This window comes from Pantherophis guttatus, chromosome 1 (genome assembly GCF_059756535.1).
Source record: "Pantherophis guttatus breed Tessera chromosome 1, ASM5975653v1, whole genome shotgun sequence".
Classification (NCBI taxonomy): domain Eukaryota; kingdom Metazoa; phylum Chordata; class Lepidosauria; order Squamata; family Colubridae; genus Pantherophis; species Pantherophis guttatus.
In genome coordinates this window covers 277,306,445-277,322,385 of record NC_142063.1, presented here as the reverse complement: position 1 = coordinate 277,322,385, position 15,941 = coordinate 277,306,445, and the positions used below count along the sequence as shown (strand labels likewise).

The following is a 15,941-nucleotide window of genomic DNA, read 5'->3' as shown; positions in this document are numbered from 1 at the left end:
ACCCATCCATTCATAAACTCCAGGATTCTTCTCAGACTGCAGGCTGCATGTGACCCAGAACATTGGCAGCACGTAATTTATTCTTCCAGTTCAGCTGATATGTCCCTTTGGGTGAAACTGAAGCTTCAAAGTGGCCTCTACAAGACTTAAAGCAACCATTCTATTCTTTTAAATTTCCACTGATGCCCCAAAAATCTAAGGAGCAGACTTGGAAGACTTTTGCCCTTCCCAGTTCATTCCTTGCAGCTTTAGAAGCGGGGGGCAGGGGGGGGAATTACAAAGCAAGCAGCCATCAAGAGCAGAGATCAGTCTAGCTGCAATAAAAAAGAAAGATAAGGTATAAGATATAAAAATAAAATTTCCCTACCCTCAGAGCATAGCCAGATAAATAATGGGAGGGAACCACCAAAGTAGATAAAACAAAAATACTGTGCTTTGAAGACTTTTTATGTGATATATTGAGTTCTTCCCCCCCCCAATCTCTATAGATAGATTCTGCTGCTTTTAATTGATTGTTAGATTACAATGTTGAATGTTACTTGCAAATTTTATTGCATATGATTCTGTGGGCTATTACCTATGGAATAGCAATAAATACACAGACCTACTTGTGCTGTAGGTTATAAAACAGCTCAGAATTAGCAGAGCTAAGGTCCCAAGTGCAGTCATTGAATGTGGTCTGGCACAGATGAGATACCCGCCCAAAACAATGTCATTCACAAAGAAGTCAAGAGAATGTAAAAACTTCCCTTCCGGCCTGATTATTCTTCTGTTTTTCTTTTCCTTCTGTTGCTTCTCACCAAGCTGCTTTTGTGTGATGTCGGTGTTTGTTTGCTCCTTCTTGGATCAACAGTTCAAAACGTATGTGTGTACGTACATAGATAAGGAGAGAGGAAAAAAAAGGACTTGCTAAATAACCTGTATCACACATTTACATTCAATATGCCTATAGTTAAGATTGTATGTGCTCAGCTACATGACCAGATTTATCTGATCTTGACTGATCTTGAAAAGCTGAGCAAAGTTGGGCCTTGTTATGATTTGAAAGGGGGGAGGGCCACCAGGAAGTACTAAGATTGTAGGGTGAACTGAGAAACTGGGGGAAAAAAAAACCCCAAACACCCCAGAAGGTAACTGTTCTGACCTAGGCCACCGGCAGACCATGACACTAAGGCTCTTCTCTATTGCTGACAAGAATTACATCATTGTGTCAGTGAGGTCCACCATTACCTTAGGGTTGGGCGTGCATGTTTCACCTTACACCAAATCTCACATTCAAGAAAAAATTGAACTATTTGAGAGTCAAAATAAATGCCTCGAATTACCACAAAAAAAAAAAAAAAATGAAGCGTTTACTCATGTTGAGTCATCAATTCTAACCAACTGAGTCAAGAACTGAAAGAAGGAACTCCTTGGACCACGAAAGCTGGACTTTTTCCAACTGCTGAAAATCCCCTCTTCTTTTGGGATTTCATCACAGCCGTATAGAATTGGATGTTATTCTTTTTAAGCCCGTATGTATGGCAGAATGTTTTTCAGCAACCCCCTTTTATGCATACAGGGGTTGATAGCCAACACATGTCTCACCTTAACCATCTGGGAAAGAAAAATAGGCTGGGTTGTAAGAGTTGATTTGATTATGTTAAGATATAAGGCCTTAAGGGAAGTAAGCACTGCAGAGTGATGGAAGGCGTTCACACTCACCTGATCACAGCAGAAACTCTACCCAGCCTCCCCTTGGGCTTTTCATTTCCCTGTGCAGTATGATTTAAAGCTTTTGCTTAACCCATGAGTTGCTAAAGCTTTTGAACAGACCTGCAAACTAGAGCTGTAAGATTTTTAGAGTAGCAATAGCACTTAGACTTATATACCACTTCACAGTACTTTACAGCCCTCTCTAAGCTGTTTACAGAGTCAGCATATTTGCCCCCAACAATCTGGGTCCACATTTTACCAACCTCAGAAGGACGGAAGGCTGAGTCAACCTTGAGCCTGGTGAGACCTGAACTGCCAAACTGCTGGCAGCTGGTGATCAGCAGAAGTAGCCTCCAGACAGTTTTGCATTCTAACCAGAGATGGGATTCACTTATCTTCTCTACCTTTTCGCAAATGTGAGTGCACATTCTGTGCATGCCCAGTAGTTGTGCATTACGTCCGGGCAGGTGGGCAGAGCCTCCCGCAGTGGCCGCTACCAGTTCGCGCAATTTGGAGAGAATCTGAATCCCACTACTGATTCTAACCTTTGCACCACAGGGATGGGGCAACAACAACAACAACAGAATCAAAAACCAGCCCTCCCAGTAGTACCTAGTAGTACCCAGCAAGGGGATATCTTGAGGGTTATATGGAGGTGTAAAAAAATGTATCAGTAATTGCAGGGCAATAGTTTCTTATCAGCCACTTGAATTTAGCTTACGGTACATTATGTGTGAATATGTGTCTATCGACTGGTAGTTTGCATTTTTCTGCCTTTGTAACTCGTAGACATTATTGTTCCAAAAAGACTTTGAGAGTTTGCCAGGAATAGAAGAATGCTAGATATATTATCTTTTGTACCTGTTCCAATATCATTATTTTAGATACAACTCGAGGCTGCTCAAACCAGTTTTGGTTCATTCTGTAGAGTTGAGACTTTTAATTTCTGCCTATCTTGTACTGTTGGCAGCAATATCATCAAGCACGGATGTATCTCCTGGTATCTTGACTGCCTTTTGACCTTTCAAAATAGATTGTGTTTTGCTTATCTGCAACAGGAGGAAATGGAAAAGAAACATGGAGAGGCAATTAGACAGTAGAATTTGGGGAGTGGGTTAAGGGGGAGTTTAAAGCACTGTAATGCTGTGCTACTGAATATTTGGTTTTAAAATTAGAAACAGTAGCAAAAACAGAATAAACCATCCTGATATTTACTCTCTGGCCCCATTCTTTCATGTACCAGTATATATAGGAGTTTGTAACTGGCTGACCAACCGCACTCAACATGTAGTCTTCAAAGGAACTGCATCTACATGGAGGGAAGTATGCAGTACCCCAAGGCTCTGTTTTAGGCCCAGCACTCTTCAACATGTTCATCAATGATTTGGATGAGGGGATAGATGAGGAACTCATCAAATTTGCAGACAACATCAAGATGGCAGGAATAGCCAACACTCCAGAAGATAGGCTTAAGATACAGAAGGATCTTGAGAGATTTGAACATTGGCCGCTACCTAACAAAATGAAATTCAATGGTGAAAAAAGTAAACCATTTAAATATGAGTCAGCAGTGTGCTGCAGCTGCCAAAAAAGCCAACACAGTTCTAGGATGCATTAACAGGTGCATTAACATTCAAGGTGTTGGTTACCACCTTTAAAGCACTTCATGGCATAGGACCTGGGTATTTGCGGACCACCTTCTGCCACCGATAGCCTCCCACCGACCAGTACGCTCCCACAGAGAGGGACTCCTCAGGGTGCCGTCAGCCAGGCAATGTTGGCTGGCGACCCCCAGAAGGAGGGACTTCTCTGTGGCAGCTCCTGCCCTCTGGAACGATTTGCCCCCGGAGATAAGAAGGATATCAGATCTCCGGGTCTTTCACCGTGATCTGAAAACTTTTCTTTTCCATCAAGCAGGGCTGGCGTGAACCCCCCCCCCGCCTTTTTTAGTTTTTTAGTTTTTTAGCTTTTAATCTGTCAATGGGTTTTAATTCAAATTGTTTTAAATTTGGGCCAATGTATGTAATTCTTTTAATAATTTTAAATTTTGTATTGGTATGTGTTTTAGTTCTGGCTGTGCACCGCCCTGAGTCCACTAGGAGAAGGGCGGTATACAAATTGAATAAAATAAATAAAATAAATAATAATAAATAAAATAAACAGAGGCACAGAATCAAGATCATGTGAAGTGTTAATACCACTTTATAATGCCACACTTGGAATACTGCATCCAGTTTTGGTCGCCACAGTGTAAAAAAGATGTTGAGACTCTAGAAAGAGTGCAGAGAAGAGCAACAAAGATGATTAGGGGACTAAATCATATAAAGAGCGGTTGCTGGAATTGAGTGTCTGGTTTAATGAAAAGAAGGACTAGGGGAGAGATGATAGCAGTGTTCCAATATTTCAGGGGCTGCCACACAGAAGAAGCTATTCTCCAAGGCACCTGAAGCCAGGATAAGAACCAATGGATGGAAGTTAATCAAGGACAGAAGCAAACTAGAACTAAGGAGAAATTTCTTGACAGTTAGAACAATTAATCAGTGGGACAACTTGATTCCAGAAGTTGTGAACACAGGAAGTTTTTAAGAAGAGATTGGACAACCATTTGTCTGAAACAGTATAAGTTTTCCTGCTTGAGCAGGGGCCTGAACTAGAAGACCTCCAAGATCCCTTCCAACTCTGTTATTCTGTTATCCTAACAGCATAATAATCCTTCAGGCAGGATAGGAACTTGGAAGCTGGAAAACCTATTCCCATTTTTTTCAAGTAAAATGATTGCCTGAGACTGTATGTACTGAAGCACAAATGGGCACAAAGATTATTTGCCATAAAAGCTATACAAAAATATATAATCATGGAAACAGCTTATAAAAATGTATATATTTGAGAAAGCTTTGTGTGTTTGTGTGTGGTGTGTTTGTGTTTATATACAGGAAAATAAAAACAGGGTGTCTTTTTTGCAGGGTGATACATATTTTTGATTGAATATTGGGGAACACTGACATTAATTAGATACAGATATCCAAATTATGATTCATGACCATGGCCTTCTCTTGTAAAATATATGTAGTAGTAAATTGAATGAAAAAGAGCAATTTGGGGAAGAAAAGGGATTTTCCATAGAATTTTTCTGGTAGTATAAAATCATTATCTACGGCTGATAAAAGTGTTTAGTTGAGATTTTGTACCATTTAGCTACACATTCTTGGTCCCTTTTCAGGGGTGGGTTTCTACAGGTTCAGCAGGAGGTTCTTGCTGAAGCAAGAGGCTCCACCCATTCACCCAGACATCATCAAAAATGCTCTGGGCATGCACAAAAGTGCCGCACGCTCACAAAGTGAGTGTGCGTATCCGTGCGCCACTGATAGCGAACTGGTAGCACTGGGATATGAATCCCATCTCTGTTCCTTTTGCTGTAGCTATCTTAACCTACCCTGAAGATTCTCATATGGATTCTCATATGCACAGTCTTGAGATTACAGCCATTTTTATATTTGGCATATTTTGATTCATTTGGTGATCATTTAGGTACAGAGAAAATGATTTAATGGGCTTTGAAAATGGCATCAGTCCCTTTGCAGAGAAATTCAAAGAAAGCCAGCAGAAACAAAAGGAAGGTGGAAGAGATTACATGTCTGAGAGGGAGAAAAACATTCAGCTAGACATAATTGCTGGTTAGCTATATGTTAAATGTAAGGCCTGCAAGGAAATTCTGCAGGAAGTAGTCCTAGTGCGTTCAATAATGTAGTTTTCAGTAAATGAGTCACTGCTGACACATAGATCCCCCAAACAAAAGAATGAAGCTCACTGGATTGTGTTGTTTTGTGCTTGGCTCAATCTCATAAATTAAATACTGAGGAATACTAAATGTGGCACTAAACAGAAGTGAAAGGGAAGACGAAAACGGGAAGGTGGGCAATTGCTACAATGGCTGAGCACATGCCTGCGTTGCACTCCCTTATCAAGTGGTACGTACAGTCTGTATTGTGTTACATGATTACACAAAGATAATTCCTAGATCTCTTTCCTTTGTTATCCTACTGCAATGCTTAAAGATGCAACTTGGGCATTACCAATATGGCAACTTTTGCAAATGTTGGTTGCAAAAATATTGTACAGTTGCACAAGTTCCCTTTTTGTGCATTAAATTAGATCTGTGAAAAGAGGAAGTGTGACTCATTCATGGTGAAAAGTCCCAATAATTTGGGCAGGGGTAAAAGAACAAAGCAAGGGTGCATGTGTTTATTGATGATAAACATTTGAGTTGCAATGCTGTATTTATCTGTGTAAATGCAGCCCCTTGGAACATACTGTGATTACACCTAAATAAACGAAGAAAGGCTATAAAGCAATATTGAACCAGGCACAACAGTTGAACCACAATAATTCTTTCATTTGAAACAAGTAGAGATATTATAGAAATCCCGACTTTGTGTCATTGCACACATGCACATATATACCTAATAAATTAGATACGTTATATTGTGCATAATGAAGTACCCAGGTTGAATCTCTGCTTAAAGTGATTGACAGGATGCATAAAGATATTTAATGATGGAATTATTAATTTAATGATGGAGCTGTGTAAGTTCTTTTACCCTTTTACACAAAAATAATGAAGGATAAATAGTGTGACAATGATGAGAAAGTTCCCCCACCCCGATTCTTTTTCAGTACGATTGTTAGGAAATATACCTATTGGTTGATTAATTGATTGATTGACTTCTGGTGGTATTTTGGAATATGCAGAAAAATGCAGGCAGCTGAGTGCTACTCTGTCAGACCTTAAAACTAAAAAGAAAGCTCCTGTAACTAACTCTGTATCAGCATAGTCCACAGTTTGTTCCAAAGATCTGAATCGGAAACATTCTGTATATTGGTTATTGTTTATGATCCTGTGCAGTGGTGGGTTCTAACCACCTTTACTACCATTCTCTTTGTGTACGCACTTTGCGCGCGATCGCTTCGCTCGCATGCACGCCAAACTTGTGCTCCACGCAAGCGTGTTGGGAATCTGCCCAGCTGAGGTGTGGCAATCCACTCTGCTGCACCTATCAGCTGGGCTAAAAAAGAAGAAATAAAAGGTAGGAATAATGCAGGGGCGGGTGGGAGGGGCCAGCTCCCGGAAAAAGAGAACCAGTTCGGTGACGTCATATCGTCACCGCTACCGGCTAGGCCGAACCGGCCCGAACCGGGAGGAACCCACCACTGATCCTGTGTATATGTCATCCTTTAAAGTTAAAGCTCCTTTAAAGGATGACATATACACAGGACCATAAACAATAACCAATATATAGAATCTTTCCAATTCAGATCTTTGAAACAAACTGTGGACCAGAGGTGCAATGCTCCCGGATTGGACTGGATCGCCTGATCCAGTAGCGATTTTTCCCTGTGGTTTGGCGATCCGGTAGTGATCGCCACCCGGGTGTCATTACTTCCTAGTTTTAACCTTCTGCATATGCACAGGTTTTGCACATGCGCAGGTGTGTGTGCACTCAGGGCACGTGCGCTTGAGAACTGGTAAGGAAGGTAAGTAGATTTCACCCCTGATGTGGTCTATGCTGATACAGGGTTAGTTACAGTATTTATTCAACATACAACATACACAGGAGAAAGTTGTTGAAATCCCCACTGAAGTTTCTGCAACAAACCTTCCAACTGCCCATGGTAATTCATTTGAGAGTTTAAGTCTATTTGAAGATTAAGGCAAATTTTGGAAAACTCTAAACTTGCAAGGTTCACTGATGGAACTGCATATAACTCAGGAACTAACAGATGTCCGGGCTTCATGCTTAACTTGAAAGAGATACAAGAGAAGGAACTAGTTTAGATTTGGTGCACAGCTGCAGAGATCAGATGACAGTGTCAGCTGAATTTTCCTCCTCACTGGCTCTGTATGATTTATAACAGGCAAAACTCTGACCTTTGTTTGGTCGCAAAAAATTCCATTTTAGGAACTTAAAAAAAAAAAAAAAGCTGATGGAGTCAAAGCTGACAGCGATGGTGACAATAACTCACAAAGTAGAGAAGACATGGTAGTGGTTGAAGATCATCAGAAGATTTCCAGAAATGAAACATAGGCAGCTGAACTATTTATGGTCTGATCTCATTTTAGATTCCAGGAATGCAGGATCAAAAAAAGGGGGCTGGGGAAGGAATAGAGCCATATCATCATGACCCATGTAGCACACTTTCATGTTCAAAAACAAAGTTTGCAGAAGCCAAAGCCCATGCAAAATAGAAGAGTCATCCCTAAGACACTCAATGTCATCTGTCAACAGGAAGTTGAAGATTGTCCACCCACCATGGCACAAATACTGGGCTGAAGACAGGGAAAGGCTTTTACTCAGTATATCTCCTGGCAGAGAGTTCTGGAGGCTGTTCCAAGGCTTTAAAGAACTCCGTGTGGACTTGTAAGAACAGGTTATGCAGCCTGTGTAGAAGATGACTTCACGCTTTTCTCAATGGTGAATCGTGTCTGCATAAGAAAATTATAATGCAAAAGGAGGCTACAGACCATTGTAGCCTCTTTTTTTTTGCATTATTGTTGACATTGTTGATGTATGACATTTTATAATGCGTGGGAAGAGCGCACATAGCATCGAATTATATATGTTTCTATTTTTAAAAAAATGTTAGGAAATTTATATAAAACATGGAAGCCACCATTCAACAACTCATCCTGTTATACAGATATTTTAGTTCAATTCAGTAATATTATTTGTATTTAACTATTACCAATGGTGGAATTCAAATTTTTTAACTACTGGTTCTGTGGGTGTGGCTTGGTGGGCGTGATGTGGCTTGGTGGCTGTGGCAGGAGAAGGATACTGCAAAATCTCCATTCCCACCCCACTCCAGGGGAAGGATACTGCAAAATCCCCATTCCTTCCCCACTCCTGGGGGAAGGATATTACAAAATCTCCATTCCCACCCCACTCTGGGGCCAGCCAGAGGTGGTATTTGCCGGTTCTCCAAACTACTCAAAATTTCCGCTACCAGTTCTCCAGAATCTGTCAGAACCTGCTGAATTTCACCCCTGACTATTATATAAAAATATTATAGTCTTTTATATACATAATTCCTGAACAGAGAGGAATATGTATACTTCTGGCTAAATGTTTCTTTTCACACTGAATTGACTCAGATCAATTCATTCTGTCTTCCCAACTGTACTTTGGTAGAAAAAGAGCAAGCATGGTTTGTTGATAGAAATCATCATTTTAGCAAAATAAAGTCATGCTTCTTTCAAGTCACTGGATGCCTAGGGTTTGCATTGACACATCTATGGAGTTTCTTGGCAACAGGGCCGAAGCAATTTGTGATGGTTTTTTTTCTGGAATTCCTAGTTTACAGCTTTGGTGTTCTCTCAAGATATCCTACCAGGTCTGACTATGCTTTGCTCTTCCAGATTAATCAAGGTCACTTCAGCAAAGCAGTGCCTAAAATGTAATGCAGTGTTTCTCAACCTTGACAACTTTTAAGATGTGCAGATTTCAATTCCCAGAATTCCTCAGACAGGCTATAATCTATAATCCCAGTATAGACTCACCAAGGGCTCATAAACTTCCCCTACTTCTGGAATGGAATCCATTAAGATTTAACCGAGAATGTTAAAGATGCAATCTTTGTTCTCTTCACACCTCTAAAGATATACTCAGAAGAACTTAATCTCTTTGATATCATTCCTTTAGTGTTGCCCTTTGATACAATGCAACTTTTTCTTAGAAAAGATCAGCATGTTGCTTCTTCGAAGAGGTTTGCTCATCTCTTGTAGTTGTTACTCAATTGTTCTTTTTTCTTTTCGGTTAATCACTGTGGTTACTATGCTATCATCTTCCTCATTGTGACCATGAAAGGCTGTTTGTGCTGCTAAAAATGCATATGAGATGGAAAAACTAAGCAAAATGAATCTTCTAGGTAGAAAGCACAATTTTTTATGTTGTCCAGCCACTTGCAGGAGCTCTGAATCTAGAGTCTGGATTTGTATTTTCTGAGCTTAAGGCCACATTCTCATTTCTTATTGATGCCATACTTTAGAAGCAATAGGTTTGCTGCATCCCTGTTCTGCCAGGAAGACTTGACCTGATGGACAATAATAATAATAATAATAATAATAATAATAATAATAATAATAATAATAATAATAATAATAATAATAATAATATTTTATTTCTATACCGCCCTTCTCCCGAAGGACTCAGGGCAGTGTACAGCCAATTTAAAAACACAAGACAAAACAATGATTAAAAATTAAAATAATTAAATAGATTTGGCCCGGTTTAAAACCCCGAAAATTTTAAATACCCCAATTTAAAATTATTATGTTGATAGCCCGGCCTGGCGGAACAACAGGGTCTTCAGTGCGCAGCGAAACACCCGGAGGTCGGAGATCTTACGTATTTCTGGGGGCAGATCTTACGTATTCCACAGGGCTGGGGCTCCCACAGAGAAGGCCCTCCCCCTGGGTGTCGCCAGCCGACATAACTTGGCTGATGGCACCCTGAGGAGACCCTCTCTGTGGGAGCGAACTGGCCGGTGGGAGGCTATTGGTGGCAGAAGTCGGTCTCGAAGGTACCCGGGTCCTGTGCCATGGAGCACTTTAAAGGTGATGACCAACACCTTGAATCGCACCCGGAAGACCACTGGGAGCCAGTGCAGCTCGCGCAGGAGGGGTGTCACACGGGCACAACGAGTTGCGCCCATAACCACCCGCGCGGCCGCATTCTGGACCAGTTGGAGCCTCCGAGTGCTCTTCAAGGGGAGCCCCATGTAGAGAGCATTACAATAGTCCAGCCGGGAGGTGACAAGGGCGTGAGTGACCGTACGCAAGGCGTCCCGGTCCAGAAAGGGCTGCAACCAGACACTTACTCAAGACGATTGGATTTTAAAAGAAAGTTTTATATGGAATTGCACCAGGGGTGAAATCCAAAGGTTCTGAGAGGTTCTAGAGAACCGATAGCGGAAATTTTGAGTAGTTCAGAGAACTGGCAAATACCATCTCTGGCTGGCCCCAGAGTGGGGTGGGAATGGAGATTTTGCAATATCCTTCCCCTGGAGTGGGGTGGGAATGGAGATTTTGCAGTATCCTTCCCCAGTCACGCCTACCAAGCCACGCCCACAGAGCCGGTAATAAAAACAATTGGATTTCACCACTGAATTGCAGATCTCTATCAGTAATGGGTTTCATTTTAGTTTGCTACCGGTTCACATGCGCAGAAGCGTCCAGGCGGGTGGGTGGAGCCTCCCGCCACCGCTACTGGTTCGCCTAATCCGGGGCGAACCAGTAGCAACCCACCACTGATCTCTATGCTATATTATAGAATCCTGGAATTGAAAGGGCCTATTTAGATTATAGAATTCGACCACCCATTCAACGAAAGAATCCTAGTAAAGCATCCCAGACAGTTGGTTATATAATCACCCCTTGAATATATTCAATGATGGGAGCCTACCATTTCTTTAGTTAATTCATTTCACAGTCAAGCTTTTCTTATTGTTGGGAGGTTTTTCTAACATTTAACCACGTACTATGTTTTTGTAATGCCTTTCAATTTAAAACTGAGCCTGCAAACCACTTAGATACCTTGGAACTTTTTCAATGGTCCATTGGATCTTATTCCACATTTCATAGGTTTACTAGATCTGGACTGTAAAAACTTTAACCCTTTGCAACTGTCTAGTGTTCATCCAGATTTCTGCAGTCCAAAGCTGGTAGCTGGTCCAAACATTTGTTGCCCAATAGCTAAAAGAGTGGCTAGACCTAAAGGGAACCAACGTTCTCAACCAGTAAGCCAAGACAAACTTGCTCCAAATCTTTTTGCCAAAAGAGTTATGGGCAAGGGAGGCGTCTCTTATAAACTAAAAAAGGAGCTACATCTGAGTACTGCATGAGGTTATCTTGGCCACAGGAAAAAGTGTTTTCTTAGTCATAACATTAATCACTTCACTGGCAAAAATATATGTTCTGTTAATTCCAAAAGTTTCCAGCTGATTCCCACCCACCTCTGCCTTCAATGACTGTTGGAAAAAAATGCTTCTTGAAAGATGTAAATCACATTATGATAACCTGTAGGCTCTTTTAAAAACAGAGGCTCTTTCCAGCATATGTGGCTGAAACTAAACTAAACTTTAAAAAGCCTGGAAGAATGAGGCATCTTGAGCGATATCAGTAAAAAAGCTATGTTGCACTGACTCTGCTTTCTAGCTCCTCCATTTTGCTAGCAATTGCAGGAGATTTCAGTTCCCTTCCACCACAGAAACTTTAAATCAATAGCAGCTTAAAAGCTACCAGATTCCTTCTTCAAAAGTTGAAACAGAAGGGGGATTTCCATGAGTTCCTTGCCTGTGCAGGACACTAAAGGCAAGAGTAAATTGATCCAGCTGCTTGCAAGGCTGGATGGAAAAATGCCCAAGGGGATCCAGGAATACATCAACAGATGGAAGAGGATTGTGTTGTCATCACGTGCTCACCCTAGTGAGCTGAGCGTGCTCCAGCTTGATCTTCCCCAGTCAGTTAGGAGCTTTTAGCTTCCCTGTCTGTGCTGACTTGCAGGATGAGGCAAAATTACCAGTAATGTTGCAACCTCTTCTCATAACATAAAACGGATAAGTTTAGATTAGCTGAAATGTCTTCATGTTTCTCCCCCCCTCCCTTTATCTCTCCTTCCCCAAACATCCTGGCAACAATAACCTACTTAGCTGAGTTAGACTTCCCAAAATGCTCCCAGTGACAAAGTCTGAGAGAGCCCAGGCTATCTACGCAAATAACCTGATTTAGAAGGTTAACTTGTAACCCAAGGCTATGAAAACACTGAATCCCCCTCTCCAGATGGCAAAGTTCAAAGTCCCAGTGACTTCCTAACTGCATGTGCTTAATTAATTGCTTTTCCAGCTAAAATGAGGGTAAAGGTAGTAACACGCGGGATTTGTTACATTATGTTCCTATTACTAGTCAAATTTATATTACTATTATCCACGTTGCTTTGAATATCAAAATTTAAGCATATTATTAGAGACATGTTTTTCATTTCATAACCCTTTCTCTTTTAAGATGAATGTGAATTCATATATCTGGCCTTCAAGAAAATTTTGATAAATTAGGATATATTCTGCATCCTAGAGCTACACATTTTCATTCTGGGACTTGTTATTTTTAAAAACCAAATTCTAGTTGTCACAGAAGCAGGAGAAAGTTAGAAAATGTTATTTTGTTTATTTCATGCCTTTTCACTGCTGGTGCAAACCTGCATTTATATTTTCAGCATGGAGATATATCATTAGCCTCGGTTCTATTTTCTCTGCACTTTATATCCACCTTTCAATTTGGTTGTAACACAAAGATAAAAGGAAGTCCATTACTATAAGCATTACAGAGATTGATTGTATTAGGCTCTTCTTGAATTGATTCCTTGTATTTCAGTTGGTTGTGATTAGAACAATGAAACTTCTCAAAATGTAGTAGTCCTTCCTTTCCCTTACTACTTTTGGAGGTTGCATTTTATATGATTAACTACTACTACTACTACTACTACTACTACTACTAAAGGGACACAGTGGCTCAGTGGTTAAGACGCTGAGCTTGTCGATCGAAAAGTCGGCAGTTCAGCGGTTTGAATCCCTAGTGTCGCGTAACGGGGTGAGCTCCCGTTACTTGTCCCAGCTTCTGCCAACCTAGCAGTTCGAAAGCATGTAAAAAATGCAAGTAGAAAAATAGGGACCACCTTTGGTGGAAAGGTAATAGCGTTCCGTGCACCATCGGCCACATGACCACGAAGACATCTTCGGACAGCGCTGGCTCTTCAGCTTTGAAACGGAGATGAGCACTGCCTCCTAGAGTCAGGAATGACTAGCACATATGTGCGAGGGGAACTTTTACCTTTACCTTACTACTACTACTACTACTACTACTAATAATAATAATATGTATTATTATATTATATAGTATACATTACTGATAATAAAGACAAAAAAGTCTGGATAATGACATTGCAGTACTTGGAGATAGCAAAAAAGAAGAGAAAGAACTGGAGAAAGTCATAAAATACAAAGTCTGCCAATAGAAGTAGAATGACTGTGGCAAAAGAAAGCAAAGATAGTACCAATAGTAAGAGGTGCCTTACAAAACATCATTTGAACATCACTGGAATTAACAAAATCACCATCAGTTAATTGCAAAAAAGAAGCTTTACTTGGAACAGCTTATATCTTGCAAAAAACAAAAGCAAAACTTTAACACCACCAAATAACAATATATCCCTATTCCAGGTACTTAGATAAAAATCCTACATCCAATCTAAACATCTGTACTATATCATGCATAATATATCATCTCTAAGATGTTCTAGAAATGTTTCCCAGTTGAAGACTTTAAAATGTTTCAGATAAATAATAAATACACACCAGCAACCAAACTAAGCATTGTACCAAACAACATAATGTAACAATTGTGCAGTGTTGAATGTTTTGCCCTCTGAATTTGAGGTGTAGATAGAGTAGTTATTTGCTTTATGAATGTCACATTGAATGGAAAGAAAAACCCAGACTTGATACTGTTGGCCGAAAATGCCCATATGTCACCTGTGTCACATCCACTCCATACAAGATTATAGTTTTCCCCTGACTCTCCCCCACCCCCACGGTGAATCCACCAATGATACTATCAAAAAAACAATGTTGCAAGAGACTACAGCTTTTCACCAGGTTCTGACAGGTTCTGAAGAACTGGTAGCGGAAATTTTGAGTAGTTCAAAGAACTGGCAAATATCACCTCTGGCTGGCCCCAGAGTGGGGTGGGAATGGAGATTTTGCAATATCCTTCCCCTGCCATGCCCACCAAGCCATGCCCACCAAGCCACACCACGCCCACAGAACCGGTAGTAAAAAAATTTGAATTTTACCACTGGCTGAAACTAACAAAACATGTCTTCAGTAGGAAAAGAGCAGGAAAGCTGGGAGGTGAAATTAAACCTATCATCAGCTTAGAGTCCTTACACTGCCACAAACAATTAGACTCCAACTCCTCTTGAATTCTGTTGACTCTTACCTGGTGCCAATTCAGTCGTATTTAGTATTAGTTGACTAGATTCTTGTGTATAGACTTGAAAAAAAAATTCTGTGCTGCAACTTAATAAATGGTCCTGATCCTTTGCACATGACATTTCTCTTAAGAAATTGGTAAAACCGGCAACTTAATCATAAGAATACAAATCCCATTGAGATATGAAAATCCCTTAGACACATAACACATAACAGTTTCCCCTCCTTAACACCTCTCACCCAACAACCAGGCAAAGAAAATAGAAATTATCACACACACAGGGGAGAAAACCACATTTCCTTCTTGCAAGACTTCACACATTCCCCAAGGCAAGCACTTCAGGACAACACTCAAGAACATCAAATCAACCACACTATAAATATTACTGCCCCTAACCTGTTCACCTTTGAGAGCTATACAGTCTGTTATGCTGTTAAATAAAACCTTCTTCACACAGTTGTCCTATGTATTCATTTTGTGTCCGAGTCCCAGCTTGGACTCGAACTCAGACCTTTCTTCTGACAATACCTGTGGATTTGGAAAGAGAAGGAATCAAAATGTCAAAAGAAATGTGACATGGCCTGTTGTGTAGTCAGAAAAATGCTTCATAAGTCCTGCAAGTTTGTTTGTTTGTTTGTTTGTTTGTTTATTTATTTATTGGTTCGATTTATATGCCGCCCTTCTCCGGAGACTCAGGGTGGCTTACAATGCATTAAGCAATAGCCTTCATACTTTTGTATATATCTGCTTAGTAGGGCTTTCGCCCCTCCCCTAAGCGGTGTTCTTTTTATACAAAGTCAGCTTATAGTAGTTCATAACTACTTTTTGAAAACTGGAATGCAACTACTTGAAATAAAAAAAAATTGTTCTAGAATTTAGGCGGGGTCTGATTGGAGCACAATCACAGGGAAATCTTAGGTAGAGATTACAGGTTTCATGACCATACTGCAAAACTCCAGACTACTATTAGGTGTCAATAGGTTTTCTGAAGATGTTTGTTGCCATCTATTGGTCATCCAGATTTATGCAGCTCAGGCAACAGTAGAACGGTTCTATTGTTAACACACAGCCCTGTTGTGAACCAGTAGCAAAGGTAAGTAGAACCCACCCCTGGTCCCTACCTGTACTCATTGTACACATACCACTGCATATCTTCTGATCTATCTAATATGATAATAAAGTTTGCAGATGATACCACCATACT

General features: G+C 40.6%; 1 long non-coding RNA gene across 1 annotated transcript; it reads right to left on the bottom strand.

The window, feature by feature from the left end:
* Positions 1-479: 479 nt before the first annotated feature.
* On the bottom strand, positions 480-15,496 carry LOC117671979 (uncharacterized). Its single transcript, XR_004593083.3, has 3 exons — positions 15,142-15,496; positions 2,557-2,744; positions 480-837 (listed from the first exon to the last, which is right to left on the bottom strand). It is a non-coding gene; the product is annotated as an uncharacterized LOC117671979 (long non-coding RNA).
* Between the last annotated feature and the right edge of the window lie 445 nt (positions 15,497-15,941).